At 38.9% G+C, this 24,477-nt stretch overlaps 1 long non-coding RNA gene across 1 annotated transcript in view; it reads right to left on the bottom strand.

The window, feature by feature from the left end:
• Positions 1–24,477, bottom strand: part of LOC132841151 (uncharacterized) — an 89,834-nt gene that overhangs the window by 11,462 nt on the left and 53,895 nt on the right. Inside the window, exon 3 of the long non-coding RNA XR_009647866.1 lies at positions 3,418–3,521. This is a non-coding gene — a long non-coding RNA (uncharacterized LOC132841151). The remainder of the gene's footprint in view (positions 1–3,417; positions 3,522–24,477) is intronic.

The raw sequence follows: 24,477 nt of genomic DNA, 5'->3' as shown, positions 1-24,477 counted from the left end.
AGCAATGTCAGACACACACCTACCATTTCTTAACATAACCCGTATTAGGAAATGGGATATTTAGCTAGGTCAATCATTAAACATGTCTGCTCGTGAACAAAATCTGCCACACTTACAGTATATGATGTTTATACACAGATATTATATTCTAATAATAATAATATTGTCAGAAGGTTCACAGGATAGAAACAGAAGTCAAAAACATTGAACAGAAATCATTAGCGCATAACTGAAAGAAAACGACACTTTGACAAGTTTCATGGCGTAAAAGTCATAATATAATAAACATCATGCCGTCAATGTCACTAGATCAGAATCATTTAAATACAGTTCTCTCAACTTCAGTTAAAAACATTAGCACGTTGCGCTCAGTCACTTAGATGTAGCAATAAACATCCAGCGTACAGAAAAACGTATCACGGTATGCTACTATGGAGGCACGTGTCCGTTCAGGCAGTCAGTAGAACGCATGGCGGCTACTCGGGGAAAGCTAGGAGGCTGTACAGTTATCTTCGATGGTATTATTCTAAACTATACAACCTACTACCTCATCCCGAGACAACAGCATCACATCACATCACATCCGTGAGCAACCGAGCAGAAACTAAGACACAGTTGAAGAGTCAAGCTTTAGGCACTTCTAGGGTTCTTCAGTGGAAGCAGTAATTTGCTCTCCGCTTGACATCAACATCATAACAACATCTCTGAGATAGAACCTAACATCTAAATACGTCTGTGTATGAATATTGTACATCAGTGCACCACTGGACAGTTCCCACTGGAATGAATCAAATTCATAATATATTAACATAGCATTGCGATATAGCATTTTAGCTTATCCCAAAGCAAGCACGTGTCAATTACATCAATTAATGTTCTGTATTACTGTATAAACTCAACTGTGTTGCTGTATTAACTCACAACAAATTCATATTCACAGCAACGCACCAATGCATCTCTCAATTTGAACTCATATCCTTGCACCGATTGGCGATTCCACTTAAAATGAATATCAATACAGAACTCTACGATTTTAGATCTGAAGCGAAATTAATAGCAGTAATTTGGTGCACCGCTGGGCAATCTTACAGTTAAAATAAACACCCTTTTGCTCTCTCGTATAGATTTTCTATTGATTCTCCATTGACAGATCTCACATAAGATTATCTCAACAAAATGTCATGGGCAGTCTCACCTACAGCAAAAACACATCATTTGGTGAAACAGAATTCATCGTGATGCGCTACTGGGCTATCGATATAAAGTAATATCTGTATATCGCTGGCCGTCTTTATACTGAGAGTTTATCAATGCAACATCTGGCGAGCACATGTGGAATTGAAAAGAATGTACTGCATTGTCGCAAGCTCATGTCAAATTCATAGCAGTGCACCGATTGAATAGGAAATCTCGAATGGTGCGTTGGGAAATTCCACTTAAAATGAATAACAGTAAACAATCGTATATCTTACATGAAATTAATATAGGTGATTTATGCACTGGAGAATTTTATCTGCCACATTTATCTCATATTTATACTAGATATAATATATATTATTAGTCCATTGGGCTCCATTGGGATCTCCCACGTGGATACTTATTAATGCACAATTTGGCAACCTGGTTTAAACTTTATATCAATGCTGTAGGAGGAAGAATGGCGTCACAGTGACCTCGCAGACACATACCTGTAGACGCGAGCTTGTGCACAGAGTTACCACAAGTTCGGATCTACGGGTTTGTGGCAGCTGGCAGCGTTTCTCTGAACGAGGTGAATCCTTCTCCGTTCTCTGTTACCAGACCGTCCACCGTTAAAGAGAAGAGCCTCTAAACCAGGGTGAAGCACGCTAACAAAAGATGTATTAGGGTGTGGTCAAGTTGTTTTGGGACTTAAAGAGAAACATGCCTTAATACACTGAGCTAAAGTGGAAAATAGTGCTAAGCTATTTCAACTATTTCAGATATTATTTTACATCATTTTCTAGCAAATTCTGCAGACAATTTCAAATTCAAAAAAGGGAAGAAGACTGAAAGATGCGTCCAGGATATAATTTTTATGTGGAGATATTTAGCATGATGCTGTGAGGGCGTTGGGATATGAGTAAAGCTATGTTCTGGATGCAACATGTGAGGAGAAAACACATGTTCGAACAGATGAGACACAAAGTGAAAGACTCCAGCTATAAAGAGGAAGAAAAGTTCACAAGCTGGGTGTTGCATGAACAACTCGTTAACAATTATTATAATTCACGTTAAAGCAAAAAAAAAAAAAAAAAAAAAAAAAAAAAAAAGAAAACAACTATGGAGTCGTTGTTTGAAAAAACTATGAAAAAATGGGCGTGAAGACGAACGTTACATACAAACCTGTTACAAATGTCTTCAAATTCAAATTCGTCTTACGGATATTGCCGTAAATTCTTGGCATGCCCTAATTCCTGCTTCCTCAACATCAGGAACAGCGTAGTGTGAAGGTCACGTTGAAAGTCATGGCCACGTTTTAGCTGGGTGCTAACAAAAAATGCGGCAGTATTGCAAGCCTTTACTTTCCGTAATAGCGAGAATTACACACGTAAAGTTTTTAAAAAAAAAATCCACAAAATTAAAACGAAGCTCTAAGCCTAATAATTACCAACTATACTACATTAGCATCCAAATTTGTTTCTTATACATTGAAGAAACAATGAAGATTTGATTAATTTTGTATTCGGGCCTGGGATGTAAATACAAAAACATTTTTTTCTTTTCTTTTGCGTTATTAAATGCTGTTGTATTGCCAACATATAGCGTAAAGTCTGCAGCAAAAATCTGGAAGCTGTAGCTGCCACTGCATTCGAGAAATCAGACAATATATTCTACTTTAAAGCGAGTTTTGTGTTTTCGAGGGAATATTTGTCCTGTTTCGGAGACAGAAGGCAAATATGTATTATTTGAATTGTCAGGCAACCTTGGGGAAAAAGAAACGAGGGGTTCGTTGGTGCAGTTTTAGCCGTGTGCTTTTGCCAATCCGGAAAATACGGATGCTGTACAAATCAGGACACACACAGCTTCAACAGAACCTGTTATTTAAAGTGCTTAATCTATTCCTTGGGCCTAGACATATATCACAGAGTCACAGAGACAGGCTTTAACTGTAGTGTTACTCAAGCTTAGAATTTATATTTCAATCGCATTTCCTATAGAATCTTTGGGAAGATTTTAAAAAAATAATAAAAATTCATTCTCCGTTATTGCGGAATTTGGACAGACCAGAGCAAATATTGGAGCGACTCTTAAATGCGGTAAGTCTACAAAACGTTTAGTGTTGGAGAGGCACGAGCGAAAATGAGCAACAAAGAATGAAGAGGGAAAAAAAAGGCAGAAGAAAACGGAGCATACCGGCAGAGGAAGGTGGCGTGAGGTGGCATGCGTGGTACTGACCAGTGCGGTCCGAAAAGGAGCATTCAGTCTTCCTTCGGCCATCACACAGAGAGAGGCTTGGGGGGCGGACTAGGCCGATTCCGCTGGCAAAATTTGTTAAAAATCTGGAACAAGAAAACGGACACAACACGTTAGAACACAATGTACAAGGTTTAGTTATAAAATCAAATCATTTAATACAGAGGCATGTCCAGACCTGAACGGGGAGCGTACACAGAAACCTACAACTACAAAGTCCTGGCTCTATATAAACACCCCAGAATGGTCAAATAATAATCGGTAAAAAAAAAAAAAAAAACACTGTCCCTTCAGTTGCCCTCCTGGGCAGCAGCTCGTGTCCACATTTACCAGCGGAGGCAAAAAACCCTGGACGCGGGTTCTGAAAAAAAAGGTTCCGTGGAAGAGGAAGAGAGGGAAAAGGCGGAAAGGTCGAATGCGGTGAGATGTGGTTGAGGAGGAGTTTCAACACTGCCCAGGCTACAGGGAAAGTGGAATTTGTGACCAAGCAAAGGAAAGGGTGGTGTTTTTTTTTTTTTTTTTTTTTTTGACGCTTCGCTGTGCTCGAGTTTTTTGGATCACAGCAGGCTCCTTGGCTGCAGTTCTGATTCTCCTCAACGGTGCCAAAATGTGCACGGTTCCCATTGTCTTTGACTGCCATGAATAAAACTTAACAGGGGATCGGAGAAGGAAAAAATGAAACACAAACTGAAAAAGCTGAGCAAAAGTTTGTTACGAAGGGAGAGAACGAAAGGAGAGTGGGTGATACCGAGAGAGCGAAAGAGAGAGAGAGAGAAAGAGAGACAGAGAGTGTTGCACAAAACAGTAGAAGCTTAACAGAGGATTTTGGTGAGGGATAAAAAAACGGAGCAGAGTACTGAAAAGAAAAAAAAAAGTGAAAACTGAAAAGGACTGCTTTCACACCGGATTTCTTTTTCTGCAAAATGTGCCATGTCTCTCTCTCTCCGGTGAGCTGCACTGTCTCTCTCCTCCACAGCTCCCTCCTTCGTTCCTGCCTGCAACCAATCCAAGCCACGTAGGGAGAGAGTGAGGGAAAGAGAGAGAGAGAGGGAGAGAGAGTTACAGAGAAAGTACTCTTATTCAGCGTCATCAAAATGGCTGAAGATGAGTTACTAGACAGAACGAGTGAGTAAGAGAGAAGAACCGCTCCCTGTCCTATTCTGGAAAAATGACAAACATGGGAATAGAATGCTGTCTGCCATCTCTGTTTCTCTCTCTCTTTCTCTCTATCTCTCTCTCTAAACAAACTCCCTCGGTTCAGGACAGAAAAATATTTTCATGTCCTCACAATGGCCACAGAGAATGGAGAAAGCCCACTGGCGAGTACGCGGGCATGCTGCCTGCTAGCCTAAATGCCTGCAATTAACTGTTTTGTCTGTGTCCCTGTGTCCCACTGTCCATCTGTCTGCTCATCTGTCTGTAATGGTCCCAAAAATGATTCACTTGTTTACATGGCTGTTTTAATCAAGCCGCTGGCATGGGCTACCATAGCCTTGTCTCTTGTGTGTGTGTGCGTGTGTGTGTGTCAGTTGGTCGCAGTCTGTCAGACGATCTGCATTTCTCCAGACACTGAATCATATTTGTGTGCCCTGTCTTTACTTCAGTATCACATCATTTATTTCTTAATATTTCTTATTGATTCTTGATATTGCACCTTCATTTCAAAGGCATGTGAGATATAAAGGATCTGTATTATTATTATTATTATTATTATTATTATTATTATTATTATTATTAGAAGTAGTAGTAATATGGCTGATTCTCAATATGGCTTCCAAACCCCTAATGCTTAATAAGAATGGGGGACTGGTTTCAACAGTGCACATGCTGCAGTCATCATTTGTGTAACCCCATATACATTCCCCAGATTTCTGACCTGAAACCAAAGGTACCTAGACACTTTTTTGATTTTTTCTGATTTTTTTTTGGTTTATGATAGGTCACACCATGCTGAAAACCAAATTTCGGGATTTGCTGAACAATGGGACCATAACTATAGGTAAAAAATGGCTAAAATATACCGTAAGGAGGTGAAATCTGTCTAGAATGCTGTAACTATAGGTAAAATACAAGTAGAATACTGTAAATAGATGTGAAATACGGCTATAATTCTGTAACTAGCGGTAAAATACGGCTAGAATACTGTAACTAGATGTGAAATACGGCTATAATTCTGTAACTAGCGGTAAAATACAGTACAGCTAGAATACTGTAACTAGATGTGAAATACGGCTATAATTCTGTAACTAGCGGTAAAATACAGTACAGCTAGAATACTGTAACTAGATGTGATATACGCGCTATAACTTTGAAAACAGAGGTGAAATACAGCTAGAATTCTGTAACTAGTGTTGAAATACAGCTAGAATTCTGTAACTAGTGTTGAAATACAGCTAGAATTCTGTAACTAGTGTCGAAATACAGCTAGAATTCTGTAACTAGAGGTGAAATACGGCTAGAATGTTGTAACTAGCGGTAAAATAGGCCTAGAATACTGTAACTTAAGGTGAAATACAGCTATAATTCTGTAACTAGCGGTAAAATACAGCTAGAATACTGTAACTACACAATAACACTGATGCAGTCAGTCCTCTATTCAGTTATTACATGATTTTGTGATTTTGGCAATTGCAGAAATGAATGCAAAAATCTGCAAATCTGTGCCAAGACAGATTTTTACATTTACAGGCATTACATTAAAAGACAAGACAAGTGACATTAAAATGCACATTCAGCCAGAGACCTACATTGAACATGAGTACATTTTCCACAGAAAGTAAATACACGTGAATTGTCACTGGTAGGAGTTTATAAGAAGAATCCTGAGCTTTCATTTATTAAATTTCAGCAATTTATGAGTTTTCTGCAAGGAAAAAACCCACAAAAGTCTCTGCAAGCTGCATCACACATTTTCAAAATCTGCAGCAAAATCAAGCATTTTTGACCATAAAATCATGGAGAACTTATTCTGTCTATATTGGCACTAGGTCGTATATGTAGGCAAGTAACTGTGCATTCTTTCTTCATGGAATGGGTCATGACAACACTGTGAAGCAAGAGCGTGTCTCAATTCCAAAAAAAAGTCATTCCCAAAACACAGTAGGAGACCAGGAGCATCAGGAAGTCTCTTTGAGTTCTTGCCACCTCCTTTTGCTTCTACTGAATGTAAATGAGTGAATTTGGCTGTCTGAAGCCTGACGTCTGGCCAGGTCCTGCCCACTCTTTACCGTCTATCGTCTATGCCAAGCTGTAAAGAAAGCATGCTGAACAAAGAAGGCACCAGGACAGAGGGCAAAGCCTCAGACTGCTGTCTCCCAGCACCCAAGAAACAAAGACTGGTGCAACATGTAACCCAATTACTCAACTACTCATGTCCACAAATGGTATCAGTTTCCGTAATGCAACGTTGCATTTTTTAAAAAAATTCCCTCCACCTGGCTTTTGCACGTTTACACATTTTTAGGCATTTTCCTTCCGCATAACATAATCTCCTATTCAATAGACTGAGAAGTGTCAAATAGGAACATCCTGTCTTGACAATAACAATAAGACACAATAAAACGGACTCCTAAATGGCTCTCAGTTGGGATGTAGACCAGTTCAGATCAAAAGGGACATTTGACAGAAATAACCCAAGAGCACAGAGATTCGGGCTTTCACACACAGGTCAGCTCGAGTTCATGGTAAACACAGCCGGGAGTTTCAACCACTCTGTACATGGACTGCAATAAAAGGGCACTGATAGCATTCATTACAAAAACACAGCAAAACCAGACAGATTAGACCAGTGTTCAGTTTTATACAGTGTACAGAAATGTTACAGCTATTTTACTACTAAATTTACTGTGAGGAATTTCTGGACAAATAAATACTTAAATCAATATGATATGGTTTGTAGTTGTCTTGGAAAATATCACACTATTTGAATCGACTTTCCTGCAAAACCTTAAAAAACACTTCTACTTCTCTAGCTAATTTTCTTTTTAGTCATCAGCATTTTGTTTTCCTTGTAAACGTTTAACTCTTTTTACGTCTGCTTTGTGGTGTCCATGTTCAGAATTGTATTTTAATGCATTAATACATTAATGGCTCACATGATATTAGACCCTCAATGTTTTAAGATTTTACAGCGTTTCTTAAATATTTCTGCTTTTACCTAGCCTACTAGGGGTGTATATATAATCATAAAAAGTTCCAAAAAACACAAATGTTTCCATCTTCAAAGTAAATAATATTAAACCCACTTCTGCTCTCTGAGATCCCTTAAGTGCTTGTTCAAAAGCATGTATAATCTGAAGGTGTTAACTTCATCCAGTAAATTAATTTGTTTGTTTATACAAATTAAAAATGTCTGATAGGTCAATGTGGAATGTGAGCGTGAGGCAAACATTACACCCTGCACCTACACTGCAATCAACAATGATAATGAGCTATCAACTAGCTAGCTAGTAGCTAAGCAAAGCCAACATATGAAGTATATCTAGCTATGTTAGTTTACTTAGCTACTCAGAAAACATACCGCATCGTACAGCAACTAGCATGAAAGTTAAACCTTAAATTTGTTATTCCCTTCTAGTTTATCCGTCAATATCCAACATTAAGATATTTAATCATGTTTATTGATGGTACTTAGACTTTTCTGTTTTAAATACTATACCTATTTGCTGTTTTTTGTGTTGTAGAGACAGAACATTTTCCTAGACTTGGATGTTATTACAGTTCTTTGCAAATGAAAGACAATCAAGTGAAATGCAGAAATTTGGCTTGTAAAGTCAGTGACTCAACCCTTTGTTGGTGATGTTGTTGGGTTTTGTTTTTGTTGTTCTTTTCATATTTATTTGGTACAGTGTCTGTACGGTAGTATAGCATAACATTACCAGTTTTCCATGATGAATTAAAAGTCAGTGGCTAAGGTTGAGGATTTTCGAGGTTTTGGTAAAAGTAATATCACTTGAGGAGTTTCTCACTGTTCCGTTGTGTTGCTCCAGGATGACTTCAACCTCCATACAACCACAATCACTGGGATATAAAGAGCTGCACAAGACATCTATATTACAGGTCAGCCGAAAACTTGTCCTCCACAGCAAGCTTTAATCACAAATGGCCAATAAACAGAACAGATCAGCAGCGTTTATGGCTCTGAATCTGGTTTTGGAGTTCGATCAGTGGAGGTCGTGTTGGTTTTCAAAGCGGAAAGTTTGGCATTAAATCATTAGAAACAAACACTGAGAGATACTGAAGAAAGCACATACCGTGTAGGAAGCCTATCAGTAGGGACAGATATGAAGCAATGGATGAAACAATGGTGAAAGGATCAAACTTATCCAAGAAAAGCAACGATATCTATCTTTGAAGCCAGTGACTCACGCCGGATTTTGTCAACCAGGTGTCTGTTCTATAAGCAACTGACAAGCAACATCTGTTCACAGACGAGGCAAAAAGCAGTCTCTCAACCGCCCGGACTCTGTCAGTTCCTCTCCTTCTCTCTCATTCAAAGTCCAGATGTTCTCTTTAGAAAAGCTGATAGAAAAGTTTAAAAAAAAAAATAGAAATTTAGTGAGGCCTTTCACTCTAGACTATGGACAGTGCTGGGATCCATGAGGTTGGACATTTGTGGAAGAGAAATATTGACGTTTTAGTAACTTTTTACCAATACACTAGTTTTGAATTCCACCAGCAAAACGGAAATATACTTATTTGATATTTTTTTTTGAATCAGTCTAGTCTGATTGCTTGTTCTACTGGACCTATTTAGCAATCCTAACGCCATACCCCTGTTGGAGTTTTGTCGCCTGGTGGTGCACTCTGCTGGGGATAGACCTGCATGGACAGCCCATGACTCATGGGATTGCTGTGGATGGGGCTGCTCGGAGACTATCACTGCGTTTTGTTTTTTTTTCGCTACTGTTGCGTCAGCAGGAAAGAATTAGTGCAGGGTCTGATCTGAGTTCCTCAGGAGTTCTTGGTTGCTTACTTCCAATCAACTACAAACTGTCCTGTCCAGTGTCACCCAAATGAGGATGAGGTTCTCTTCCGAGTCTGGTTCCTCTCAAGGTTTCTACCTCGTATCATCTCAGGGAGTTTTTCCTTGCCACCGTCACCTCCAACTTTCTCGTTAAGAAAAATTGTTAGAGATAAATAATAACTTAATTTTAAACTTTAAAATTGTAATTCTGTTTCTGTACTTATGTAAAGCTGCTTTATGACAATGGGAATTGTTAAAAGCTCTATACAAATAAATTTAATCAAATTGAAAATTATTTTATGGCCTCCAGATATCATAGCAATCCCCAAGTGTCATCTGAAGCCTAATACTCAGACCTGTGACTTTAATATCTGAAATATCTGAATTATCACAGCATATCTCAACCAATCAAACCTTTACATATCCTTTTATTTAAGACAGCGTTCCACTAATATTTTCCCTAATATTTTCCTGTTATGTTGCTTATCAACCAAAGTTTACTGTTAACTGATTACCATGTTGAGAGAAGAATTATAATAATAATAACACATTTAATTATTTCTTGCACACTAGATTTAATCATATTGTTGTTTTCTGCATTTTTATGAAAAGTCACTTGAGGGCTGATTTTACTGCTGTGTTTTAAATTGTGCCTAAGAACACCGTTACCTCTGATAAAATCTCTGTAATCCATGGATTATTGTGGCTTTTAGCTTTAATATATTTATAGATTAGATTTTTTATAGAATGTTTTTATTAAATATATCAAAATTTCTGACTGACCACGTTCCCTTTTTTAGTGTCTGAATATTAGTTCGTACTGTTTATGACTTTGCGATTAAAAACAATCTTAAAACAAACCTGAAAAGAAAATGAATATAAATTTGATCTATTTAAGAAATTTGGATAAAAATACACTTAAGGCAGATAAAGAAAGAAATGCATTTTTGTAATATGAGTAACACAATTATTTTTAGATAATGCATTATTACTGTTATTAGAAGTAATACTAATTTTTATGGACAAATTTTAACTATAAAGAAAACAATTTTTTTTTTTAGATTTATAATTGATATAGTGAACTCCCGTTAATATCGGTTTCTTAATTGAACGGATGTGAGATAAGGATCAGATTTGTCACTTGCTTATAATAATACAAAATCTCTACGCAGAACACATGGGGCATGGGAAATCTTCTCTTTGGAAAACTGCCCTTGGGATTTCTCTTTTATTTTTTCTATGAATACGCTATTTTCAACACAGAGCTACACAAAAGCATCACACAAAGCAGGAACTGGCACATCATGGCACAGAGGGTCAAGCAGCCCAGCACAAATCAGTTCAGAGTCATGGGTGGGGATAGTTGTTTTTTTTTTTTTTGTTTTTTTTTTGTGGCTTTATTCAAATAAAATCCGATAAAATCACTAGCACATGTTCAAATTCCTGTGTTTTCCACATGAGAGCTGGTCAGATTCGCTTATTGGCTTTTTGGCAGTGTTTTACAGTTGTATACAAATACATATAAATATCAGAAATTCTGTTAAAATGGCTTTTTCTCCCCCTTTCTCTCCATGTGTGACTGTAGTGATTCCTACAGAGGATCTCACACTCGGAGCTCATAATGCCGGGTCAACAGCGGGCCAGTGGTGGCCTGCAGGCACAACACACACATATCAGTCCCAACTCTCACTCTCTGCCTACGCAAGCCAACATGCTATCAAGCATTCTAAGTGTCATCTATCTATAAAACCTACTATGTTAAAGCAAGAGTAAGGTAGTTAAACCTCAAAGAGAGGGATGCTAGGCTATAACCACAAGAGCAAACACATCTGCGATCTGCGAGCGCTGCGACTCACATGGAAAGCGAGCCATGAAAGCCTTTATCCTTAAACGTTGCATTGCTCATTGCGAAGTGATTCAAAGAATGCTATTTATTCCAAGAAAGAGGTCAATAATGCTTTCTGAAGGTTACGCCCTGTGAACGAATGTGAATGATGGCCGTATGTGAAGAATGCATATTACCAGGTATCAGCGTATCAGTGTATGGACTTACAGCCTTACGCAGAGGAAACGGAGCTGTAAACACCTCTGCTTTCGTGCTCACTCCAGCCACCAGAGAGCTATTAGCACCTCTTGACATTTCATCTCGGCCATAAAACCATCGTATATGAGAAGCAAAGCAGGAATTTGCGCAGCAGGCCCTTTCCATCTCCATCGAAACTGAAGCATGAGTTGGTCAGTGTCTGAATGATCCCCCAGCAGCTGGGTTCAGTCTGCCATATCATGCTACTCAAGCATTCATTTAACTTAATCCTATGCTTATGTCGAATACGTCCCAGATCTCTGCGTACGGATGTGGAGATGTCGTGCAAATGTGTAAGAATATATATTGAAATATTCCTTAAATTTGAAAGTAGAAATTTTCAGAAATACTGTATTATAGAGCTATAGAATATACATCTTCTCATTGAGTGCCGTAAGTGATTCAGTTCCCCGTGGACAGGAGGAGGAGCAATGTGGAGATGCAGGCAGGCAGCCAAACACACCGGAGAGAGAAAGATGCTGAGGAGAGGATAAATTTGGGAAGAAGAGGGAGGCTAATTATGATATTAATCACATTTTAATTTCAATTCACCCAGTAACCGTCAAGCAGGCTCATGCTAATCAGTCCAGCTGAGGAAGACTGCCAAAGCTAAGAGTATTAACACATCTCATAAAGAGAGAGAGAGAGAGAGAGAGAGAGAGAGGCATAGACAGAGCGATAGACTGAGGGAGAGAGAGAGAGAGACTGATAAAGAAATGCATGGGGCCAGAGTGAAATCAAACTGACTGCTGCCTTTCATCCAGCCAGAACCTCCGCAGGGCACCAGCATATGGAGGGATGGATAAAAAGGATTGACAAAGAAAGGGAAATGACATGTCTATGGAAATGACAAGTTATTAACGCCAAAGGACACAAAGCATTTATCGCACGTGCGGAATGGGTGTGCTCGGCGCCGGTACATGGGTGGGGTATACGGGTGAGCCCTGTGCACTTCACTAGGCCCGGTCTGCTTTCTGACACACATCCTATATCATACGGATTGGAGAATTTCACATCTGCAGGTCCTTTTGTGTGACTGACTGGCTATCTGTGTTCTTCTCAATACCAATGAAACGAGAAGGAAGAATGAATGAACGCAGGACTGCAAGATCTTTTTATTCATATACCACCAGATTCTATTAAATAGATGGAGTAATGCATTACACTGATCATCTAAAATCTCATTAAGCCTTATTTCGCTTTTCTCTTTTCTCACGAGTTCATTTCAGATTAGAAAGAGCGAGAGAGAATGAGAAAGTTGGAGAGAGAGAGAGAGAGAGAGAGAGAGAGAGAATTAGGGAATAAATGCTGATGGCCTGAAGTGCCCTTCTCTCCTCCCTCCCACTAAACCCTCTTCACTCCCAGTCCGACCCTTAAACTTCCTCTCCTCCTTTCTGCATCCCCCTTTCTCGCCTCTCTATCCGTCTCTGTCTCCTCTCTTCTTTCATTTACAAACTCCTTCTCCCCCTCCCCCCCCCCCCCCCCCCCCTTGTAGGAGAGTTGGGTGGGTGCCTCCATGGTTACCTGGCACCGTGCCAACTCATTACACCGCAATTGATTCTGGAGCACTGCCACGTCCGTTACCACCACCACCACCACCACCACTACTACCCTCATTCTTTCCTCTTCTCCTCTCCTTTTGCCCACCCCGACCACCTCCACTACCCCCAACAGTCAACTTGCCATTATACAGCTGAGACTGTCTGCAGCGTGGTCTGCATACTGAACATACTCAAATACTGAATAGCATACTGCATACTGAACAGCTTGCTCACATGCACGCAAACCTCAGCATTTCCTCTTTGTCATAAAGCCCCTGCAAACACACACACACACAAACATGCACGTTTTTGATTAATCATTATCATTTATTTAGATTAACATTATAATACTGCACTGAGCAAACTCTTCCAAGACAATGTCAATTTCTGCGACTGCGAATCACGTTCTTTGGTATCGGTGAGACGGACTGTGGTTGCTGAGTCACTTTTGATTTCACATACACACACACACACAAACACACACAAGCCACATTGTGTCTCCTATCAGATAGAACACGTGGTGTTAGGTTCAAATAGCACAAGACCATTTGAGCTGTGTGACACTCGATGTTGATACAGAAGGACAGATGACCACAGGACGGCTCAGTCCACCCTCTTCCATCTCACTTTCTCCTCCGTCTGTCGTTTCTTTAAAGGAATACCCTACCATCCTTCAAACCTGGTCTCTATCTACAGCATCTGTAGCGCATCTGTTGTGTTATTACCATGCACAAGAATCGGGACACATTTCCCTGGATTGAGAAAAGCTCTACGTTTCATTATCAAATGACGAATCTACGAGTTTCATTATCAAAACAAACATATTTCAAAAATTGTTCAATCTGAGGTATTTGTAGCACAAGCTCTACATCTGTTTAACACATTTATTCAGAAAAGACGCTAAAAAAAAAATCATTATTTATGGCTATTTGCATGCGGTTCTAACCAAACTTCCAGGAAAGCACATGTAACCCTAATTCATTTTTATCGTATTTTATTATAGCAGGTTTCCACAAGAAGCCAACAACAACTACTGGTTCTGAAAAAAAAAAACCCCAGAAACTACAAGCACAAATTTGACAAACACATTATACATTCATGCAGTTGTCATCAAACATTAATCGGAAAAGGATTATTACTCCAAACGCCCTAAAATACTTGTGCAACTTGTTCTGATCGGCTTCCAGCTGACAAAACAAACACGGAGCTGTTGAGCTGGTAGTATTTGGTACCTAGGATTTTATAGCTTCCTTGTTGCTTGAGGATTAAAGTTAATGTTTTTAATAAGACTTATTGTTATCTTTTGGAAATAAAAATCTATGATGTGGTACTGTATTAGTAGAGCTGTCATAAATTCATTCCATACATTAGCAAAGTTAATTAGCAAAGAGTTGGCACTTGCTAACTTTCGGTGACTAGCAAAACTGAGTCCCGCCGCGCCGCCTCCTGCCAGAAAGCGCGTAACCTCGTCTCCTCCCCTCCCCTCCGCCCGGAAGCCCCGGTCGAAAGGCCGGGGCTAAAGTGCGGTGCAGCGGGGTTGGGGGTTCGGGGCCGGGGCCCTATATTATATTATATGATACTAAGTAGCAAAATATCTTTTTGAATTCATGATTAATTCATGAAGATGTCAAAAATGAATAGTTTGAAAGAATTTTTGCTTATATATTTCTATGTGTGGTGTGTATGTTTGTGTGTGTGTGTGTGTGTGTGTGTGTGTGTGTGTGTGTGTGTGTTGCTACAATGCCAGACACACAAGTGAGTTTTTTTTTCCTGCTGGATAAAAAGCTATGCTGGAATTCTGACCTTTCTTTCGTGAAGCAGACAAAAAGCATCAGGGCACAGAGCTGCCTGCCATGTGAAAAACTTTTGTTTATCAAGTGAATGATGTTAAGTTACTGTGCTAGGCTGTGTGGGTCATATATAAATATATTCTTGTGTGTGCTATCAGGTCCAAATTGTAGCCTCATTTAAAAAAAAGAGCAGCAAAATGGCAGCAAAATCAAAACGCAATTATTGATTTTGTGGAATTTATAGAATTATATCTAATACTTTAGACTTCAATTATTAATGATTTAGCAGTAATCTGTTGTTCTGTTCACATGCACAAAGAAACATGGTGAAATTCTGGAGTATCGCTTCAGTTCTCTCTTTCTTCATACTTCTTCACAGGTTATACATTTTTCTTTGTTTTTTGATCCTTTGCCTAATTTCACACACTCTTTTCAAATCTCCATCAATCCCTCACACACACACACACACACACACACACACACACATACACACACACACACACGTACATGTACACGCATACCACACACAGTCTGTTTTGTGCAGCCTGTCTGCTTGGCGTTGTGTGTAGTGATCTATGCGTAATTGTGTCAGAGTGCAGGACTGTGACATGCGAGTTGCGTTTATCACAGCAGCCAGTGAATTATAATCATATGTTCTGATCCATAAGAAGCCATATGGATGATGAGCATATTTGCCCACAGAACAAAGAGCTGCAGGCTGTGCACAAACAGGCTTCAAGTGTATGTGTGTGTGTGTGTGTGTGTGAGTGTGTGTGTGTGTGTGTGTGTGTGTGTATCTGGATAATATTCTTTCTTATGTACAGTTGGGTTCAAAATGAACAGAAACCAAAAGAAAACCAAAATCATGAAAAACTAGTTTCTTATACAATGGTTCATTATTTGAAATCAAAACAAAGGGAAGTTTTTTTTTGTTTCATTTCTAAGCACATTTCCTCTGTTCTTGTAAATGTGAAACGAAACTCTGACCAGTTGTCCACGTGAATGAATGTTACTACATCATAAATCAGCTTCAGTCCTAACTTCGTTAGCGTGTTCAGTCACGATCGTTACCGGAAAACTTGCATTGTACTTTCAAAAATCAGTGTTACAGAGCTTCTTACACATGAGGAGCATTTTGTCAGGAAAATAACAGACAAAAATACTGCGGAAGGGTTTTAAAATTTGTAATTTTAAACAATATGAAACCGAGATAAAGCATACACACTGAGATGAAACCAAAACGGCTAAAATATGACTAAACAAAAACACAGCACATCATTAAGACAATATTTATGCACTGAAAACTCTCCATGCTTTCGAACCCCATGTGGCCGGGGAAAACAAACGTATTTCTGTTCGCGTATGCTGTGATCGTTCCGTAAACACGGATCGTGTAGGTACGGTCTTTGTACATTATTGTGCGCTTTTTATGATGTGACGCCACTCAGCACCCTGGCAGTTTCCAGACAAAACAGCCTGCTAGGTTTGTGCTGCTTTTGTGCAGGTTAAGAAATAAAGCAGAACAAATCTTTGAGTTTTGACAGAAACATAACATAGTAAGCAAAAGCAGGCTGTGTAAAACACTTTGGACGTGATGGAGAGCTGAGTGACATTACAGGTCATAGGGTTTTCTCCAAAAACCTGGTGGACAAATGCAGATTTAAAAAAGAGGCACTACTTTGTTTTCTGATTATATCACATGCTCTGTATACAGTACACTATCATATTATACTAAGCTATGGGCTTAAATCTGAAGAATATGTGTTTTGAAATACCTTCGGAATTGGAAGAATCTCTCTAGTTGGCTCATCATTGAAATTGCAGCATTCGGTATGTAAAGGAAACAGAGAATGACAACTCAATGACAACTCTCATCAAATACAACACTGAAGACCTTGAGAACATTGAGAAAAAATGTATCTTAGATGATGATGTAAAAAAGGAACATGGTGAAAGAGTGGTGCGTCAGATCCGTGAGACCATGTGAACTTAAAGATGCACTATATGTAACATATGCTTCACTCACACTGAAACTCTGGACACTGTGTTATCGTCTTCGCTTAATGACTACCTGAAGGTTATTAATAATGAATACAGTCCTCCATGGTTATTTTCTTCTACAGCTAGATGTTTGACATGTGCCAAAAAGAGACAGACTGGTGCTTCTACTCCTGTTTTGAACTGAGCGTGCTTTTTAAATCGTTTTAAACAATTAGTTATCTCACAATTAATTAACCAGTTAACTAACAATCAATGAATTTATTCAAAGTCATGTTGTTTGTACTTGTGCATTGATCTGTACATCCTGACTTTTTGCTTTAGGACACTATTAGCTGTACCACATGAATCAAACAACCTTATTACCTTTGATTTTTGTATTTATTTTGTTTGTTTGTTTGTTTATGCTGGTATTGTATTGTATTGTATTGTATTGTATTGTATTGTATTGTATTGTATTGTATTGTAGCAGTGAAGATGAGGTGGATGCAGAGGTGAAGGAAGAGATGGAGAAAGAAACAGATATTGAGATGGAGTGAGAGACGGAGGTGGGCCTCCCCCACTTCAGGGCCCCTTTCCTGTGCTCGGGTTGTTTGAGGACACGGTGAACTGGGCCACCCGATCCTGAAAAGGGCCCATTGAGGGGGGGAACGACGGCCAATATGGATCATCAAGCAACTCGGCGGATCTTGAAAGACTCAGCATGGAGAGAGAGAGAGAAAGAGAGAAAGCAGAGGGAAGAGAAAAGCCGGGTTTGGAGTAGCGGGATTGGACGAATCGATGAAAAGGGCGGAGACTGGGAGCTGAAGTGAAGCATAGGGACAATCGATAAACACAGCTTGAGTCTGGGGGCTCAGACAGACATACTTATTACATGTAACATGTATTATTACATGTTTATTACTAATTTAAATAGGTTATTGTGTGTCTTGTAACACAGTAATTATAGCATCTCTACATGTGCGAGAACGTATGTACAATGCCTGCTCTCTCTGTCTCTCTCTGTCTCTCTGTCTCTCTGTCTCTCTCTCTCTCTCTCTCTCTCTCTCTCTCTCTCTCTCTCTCTCTCTCTCTGTGTGTGTGTGTGTGTCTGCGTCTTTGTGTGTGAATAGCGGTGGATTCAGGCTACATGAATAGGCTCACTGTGAAACTCTGGCTCTCTCTTCACACTCTCCTCGTTCACACAACGCTTCACTCGTCAGCGGCATTCCTGAACGCTGAGGTAAGAGGGCACTACACCTCAGTGAGCCAGAACACACACACTTCTTCCACGCATATACACACACACACAAAACTCCAAAAAGTTTCAGGCAACAAACTGCACAGCAAACAGATACATCATTGCATATTGTATACACAGAGATCTGCATGCTCACAAGTGTGATTTAAATTTTGAAAAGAAATTTTGCAACACATTACAGCAGTGTCACCAGACCAAAACTCACAAGCTAAAAGTCTCAGCCTCTTTTATTTATCTTATTTTACATAGATAAATATGGCTCTTTGTATGCATATCTTTTATACCTACTTTCCTATATCCCCAAAAAAAGGTTTTCTTAAAACAGATTTTGAACGAAACCTTTTAAACATGTGTAGTTCTATTTTATGTTTTCGAATATATCTCAAAAAACAACTTCCTGTTATCACTGACATTAAAGCATCTATAAGCTTTTAATTGCCTCTTCATCGTTTCTTTTTTTCTCTCTTGGACTTGATAAGTCAAAAAAATGAGTCATGTTACCAAGAACCTGGAAAGTCGTCTGTGCTGAAGAGTCTCATTCTATTCAATTCAATTTCATTCAATTTTATTTGTATAGCATTATTAACAATAGTCATTGCCTCAAAGCAGCTTTACAGAAATTAAATACATATTTATCCTTAATGACAATCCTTAAGCAACGATAAGAGGAAGAAACCTTGAGAGGAACCAGAAGGGAACTCATCCTCACCTGGGTGACATCAGAGAGTGAGATTATAAATAATATTGTGTAACTAAAAGCTTTAAAGCAACTAAAAGATCATCATAATTACTGAGTTCATAATCGATATGAAATAATTTTAATTCCTTCATGCTAAAGCCTTCAAACATTCAGAGATTTAGACCTGACAGCCGTAACAGTCCTATGGGTCTCCATGCTGTCCACACCAAACCATCACATCACCGTCACATACCCACATTAGGACTGTGTACTGGTCAGTGCTGTACTGTCTCCTACTGTTCCTATTGCCATGTTTCAGTAGTTTTTCTACTACTTTGCACTGTCACACATGCCAATTATCTTAAAAACGTTAAATAAATATCTCCCAAAGATAAACCTGTGATCCGAATCCCAGAAGACACGACAATGCCATCATGCCATCAGACCTGCTGTTATAGAAACCTAATGAACACTCAATGAAGCATAAAGAACATCCACCGCATTCATCTTCCCTCAAAAAAACAGTAGGGTTCAAGATATCAGGTTATACTGAAAACTAACCCTAGTGCTAATCTACAATCAGTTAAATAGATAGTAGCTTGTTACAGGTAATAAATCAACATGAAATGTTAAAGCTTTATGCCTATTAAAGCCTCATTTTAAAAATTAAACTAATCATATAATTCATGTTCAGGTTCATTTGCTTGTGTTTTAGTTTCAGACAAAGATCTATGAGACGGTTGAGATGGTTTCAGGTCAATGAGGAAGTCTGATGTTTTGGGTGATAAAATATTTTTTTTATATATATTTAATACAATAATGCTCTTATTTAGGCCATAATAAACATATATATTAAACTCTTTTTGTTTAGGTTTCATGATATAAAATTAAATACTTTTTCTCTTTTTCCTCTCTTGGACTTAATAAGCCCAAAAAATAAATGAGAAAATGGGAAATTACCAAGAACCTGGAAAGTCATCTGGTCTGAAGAGTCTCATTCAATTCATAAATAATTCTATTTGTATACAGCTTTTAACATTGTCTCGAAGCACCTTTACAGAAATCTAAAAATCTAAAATAAAAATGACAAAATTGTAAGTGATTTCTCAATAAATTTAATACAGTAATGCTTTCTATCAAAGAGAGCTCCTATTAAGGCCATGAAAAAAAACATATTAATTTATACTTTTTAACAATAATGTAAAACTTAATGTTGTCTTTTTTCAGCAAGCTAATTAAAACCAGCAAATAATTAAATAATTAAGTAAATAATATGAACTTTTATTTTGTTTCTTTGTTCATTGTTAATCCTGTTGTAATTTTTGCTATTTGATGTTCCTAGGAATATGTGCATTTTTTTTTCAGCAAATCTAATAAAATAATTATTTTTACATTGCTTTATTTGTCAGACAATAGTTATACGACAACAAAATCTTAACCATGCAAACAGAATAAAGTGCAGATCATGATATAAAAGCTAGAGCTGTTATAGACATACATTTTAATTTGTCAGCTTTCTGTGGAATAGATTCTAAGAAATATCAATGTCCAGTACTGGGATTTTAATAAAGCTGAATCTAACACAGTTAAGCCAAAGTGACGACTTATCCAGGATGTCACAAAAGACCCCACAACAACATCCATAGAACTGCAGGCCTCACTTGCCTCAGTCAAGGTCAGTGTTCATGACTCAAGAAATAGACTGGGCAAAAAATGGCCTGTATGGCAGAGTTCCAAGATGAAAAACGCTGCTGAGCAAAAAGAACATAAAAGCTCCTCTCAGATTTGCCAGAAAACATCTTGATGATCCCAAGACTTTTGGAAAAATACTCTGTGGACTGACAAGACAAAAGTTTAACTTTTTGGAAGGTGTGTGTCCCATTACATCTGACGTAAAAGTAACTTCAGGACCTAGAAAATTTGCTGTGATAAATGGAACCATGAATTCTGCTGTCTACCAAAAAATCCTGAAGGACAATGTGCCATCTGTTCATGCCATCAAGCTGAAGTGAACTTGGGTTCTGCAGCAGGACAATGATCCAAAACACACCAGCAAGTCCACCTCTGAATGGCTGAAGAAAAACAAAATGAAGACTTGAGTGGCCTAGTCAAAGGCCTGACCTGAATCGTATTGAGATGCTGTGGCACGACCTTAAAAAGGCACTTCATGCTAAAACCCACGAATGTGGCTAAATTACAATTCTGCAAAGATGAGTGGACCAAAATTCCTCCACAGCACTTTAACAGACTCATTGCAAGTTATCGCAAACGCTTGATTGCAGTTCTTGCTGCTACAGTAAGTGTGGCCCAAGCAGTTATTAAGTTTAGGGGGCAAACACTTTTTCACACAGGGCCATGGAGGTTTGTATTTTGTTTTCCCTTAATAATAAAAACCTTTATTATCTTTGATCAATATTTAAATTTGTTTGATTATCTAAAACATTAAAGTGTGAAAAAAATCAGGAAGGGAGCCAACACTTTTTCACATCACTGTATGAAGTGGCTGTCGATGTTTCAGGATTTTTAATAATCCTCATGGGGAAAAAATTTATATTTTCAAAATGTTTCAGTGTTTTTAGCTTTCTTGCTAAATTGTAAATGTTATCAAATAAACGATATATAGTAGTGCTGGGCGACGGTTCCGGTTTTTAATCGCATTGTTATGCACAAAATTCAATAATGAATTCAAAAAAGGTGTATTATGCACTTTTATTTTGAAAAGCACCCTTATTGTCAGAAAACTGGGGTGATGATAATGATAAAAACCCAGACCCAAACAAAAGTAAAAACATCATTTATTAAGTTAAACAAAAAACGGAAAACACTAGGGACAAGAAAAGAAACAAAAACTCAATGAACAAGGCCGAGACCACAAAGACAATACAATGGCAGGGATTCCATGCTGCCCAAGTGAAGACATAAATAAAAAGGGAAGACAACAAGACTTATAAGGAAGAGGTTTGCAAAGGTGTACAGACACATGAACACAAAACATTAACAAAATCACATGGCACAAGAGACAACTGTTGGAATGCCCTCTAATGTTCCAACAGGTAAAATGTCCAGACATGATCCTGACAGCTATATGAACAAAAGTGCAATAACATTTGGTTTGCAAACACTTAGAACAAATAAGGTGCTTTTTTTGTTTTGTTTTTTTTACAGCAGTATTCCCTTTACAAAATATTTCTTATAAATCTCAACTCAAACATTAATGAAGTACTTAATAAGTCTTTGCAGAAAACTTTGCAGTGCGTGCAAATAACTTTGGTTGGCTGTGTGGAAGGGATTTAAAACAAAAATGTCCATTTAAGATTTTGGTACCTTTCTCCATTTTTCTGTCCCCGTTAGTTCTTTTCTGTTCCGGTTTGTGTGAGAGTCTTAGCCCCACCCCCAAATGCTCTCATTGGTTGAGACACGTGATGACGTTTATCCCACCCCTCCTGTGATCCATAGTTGGTCTGTATGTGTATTCATAACTAATCAGCAGTGGACTTTCATTCATTCATTCATTCATTCATTCATCTTCTACCGCTTATCCGAACTACCTCGGGTCACAGGGAGCCTGTGCCTATCTCAGGCGTCATCGGGCATCAAGGCAGGATACACCCTGGACGGAGTGCCAACCCATCGCAGGGCACACACACACTCTCATTCACTCACGCAATCACACACTAGGGACAATTTTCCAGAGATGCCAATCAACCTACCATGTATGTCTTTGGACCGGGGGAGGAAACCAGAGTACCCAGAGGAAACCCCCGAGGCACGGGGAGAACATGCAAACTCCACACACACAAGGTGGAGGCGGGAATCGAACCCCGACCCTGGAGGTGTGAGGAGAACGTGCTAACCACTAAGCCACCGTGCCCCCACTTTTGAAGTTTTTTTTACACTTTTTCAGATTTAATTATTTTGGAAATAATTATTGAAATTCCATTTTCCAAACCTTCACAAAACCCCTGCAGAGTGTTTAACATTCTTACATTATCACATACAATGACCTTGGTACTGCTATTGGACATACAGTATAAGTCTTTAATTTCTGGTACAATAATAAACATATGATAATACAAATTATTCATGAGTAGTTTCCAAAGTCAGGCTGCTTTTGAGTTTTGGTCATTTAGCTTTAAAAAGGAAAACATGTTAGATATTAAGCATCCGCATTTACCATTTAGTATATAATAAAACAAACAAATGTATTTGGCTGTCAACACACACACACACACACACACACACACACTCACACACACCTGCTTTCTCTCAAAGTGAATTCCTTCATGCAAAATCACAACCACACACACACACACACACACACACACACACTCACACACACCTGTTTTCTCTCAAAGTGAATTCCTTCATGCAAAATCACACGCACACACACACACACACACACACACACACACACACACACCACTGCTTTCTCTCAAAGTCAATACTGTACTTTCTTGCAAAATCACACACACACACACACACACCTTAATTTACAGTACACACATACAGTGAGGAAAATAAGTATTTGAACACCCTGCTATTTTGCAAGTTCTCCCACTTGGAAATCATGGAGGGGTCTGAAATTTTCATCGTAGGTGCATGTCCACTGTGAGAGACATAATCTAAAAAAAAAAACAAGACCAAAGAGCTGTCCAAAGACACTAGAGACAAAATTGTACACCTCCACAAGGCTGGAAATGGCTACGGGGAAATTGCCAAGCAGCTTGGTAAAAAAAGGTCCACTGTTGGAGCAATCATTATAAAATGGAAGAAGCTAAACATGACTGTCAATCTCCCTCGGACTGGGGCTCCATGCAGGATCTCACCTCGTGGGGTCTCAATGATCCTAAGAAAGGTGAGAAATCAGCCCAGAACTACACGGGAGGAGCTGGTCAATGACCTGAAAAGAGCTGGGACCACCGTTTCCAAGGTTACTGTTGGTAATACACTAAGACGTCATGGTTTGAAATTATGCATGGCACGGAAGGTTCCCCTGCTTAAACCAGCACATGTCCAGGCCCGTCTTAAGTTTGCCAATGACCATTTGGATGATCCAGAGGAGTCATGGGAGAAAGTCATGTGGTCAGATGAGACCAAAATAGAACTTTTTGGTCATAATTCCACTAAACCTGTTTGGAGGAAGAAGAATGATGAGTAACATCCCAAGAACATCATCCCTACTGTGAAGCATGGGGGTGGTAGCATCATGCTTTGGGGGTGTTTTTCTGCACATGGGACAGGGCGACTGTATTAAGGAGAGGATGACCGGGGCCATGTATTTCGAGATTTTGGGGAACAACCTCCTTCCCTCAGTTAGAGCATTGAAGATGGGTCGAGGCTGGGTCTTCCAACATGACAATGACTCAAAGCACACAGCCAGGATAACCAAGGAGTGGCTCTGTAAGAAGCATATCAAGGTTCTGGCATGGCCTAGCCAGTCTCCAGACCTAAACCCAATAGAGAATCTTTGGAGGGAGCTCAAACTCCGTGTTTCTCAGCGACAGGCCAGAAATCTGACAGATCGAGAGAAGATCTGTGTGGAGGAGTGGGCCAAAATCCCTCCTGCAGTGTGTGCAAACCTGGTGAAAAACTACAGGAAACGTTTGACCCCTGTAATTGCAAACAAAGGCTACTGTACCAAATATTAACATTGATTTTCTCAGGTGTTCAAATACTTATTTGCAGCTGTATCATACAAATAAATAGTTAATAAATCATACATTGTGATTTCTGGATTTTTTTTTTA

Source organism: Tachysurus vachellii, chromosome 26 (genome assembly GCF_030014155.1).
Source record: "Tachysurus vachellii isolate PV-2020 chromosome 26, HZAU_Pvac_v1, whole genome shotgun sequence".
NCBI classification, from domain to species: domain Eukaryota; kingdom Metazoa; phylum Chordata; class Actinopteri; order Siluriformes; family Bagridae; genus Tachysurus; species Tachysurus vachellii.
This window is presented reverse-complemented; position numbering and strand designations above follow the sequence as displayed.